Genomic DNA, 202 nt, shown 5'->3' with positions numbered 1-202 from the left:
AAAGGTGGGGGGGTGAGAGGGAGACACTTGGCTTTTGTAGCAAAAATGATAAATAATATTAGCAAAGCAAATATAATTTTCACACCCTTAAAGCTGATAAGAGGCGACAGAGTGTGGAAGGAGTATTTTTATCTCCAACAATAACGAAGCCTCTCTTTTTAAAAAACAAATATATGCTTTTTTTTTCTTCCATAACAAGATT

This window comes from Austrofundulus limnaeus, unplaced genomic scaffold (assembly GCF_001266775.1).
Source record: "Austrofundulus limnaeus strain Quisiro unplaced genomic scaffold, Austrofundulus_limnaeus-1.0 Scaffold2555, whole genome shotgun sequence".
Classification (NCBI taxonomy): Eukaryota; Metazoa; Chordata; class Actinopteri; order Cyprinodontiformes; family Rivulidae; genus Austrofundulus; species Austrofundulus limnaeus.
Note: the sequence above shows the minus strand (reverse complement) of the source record.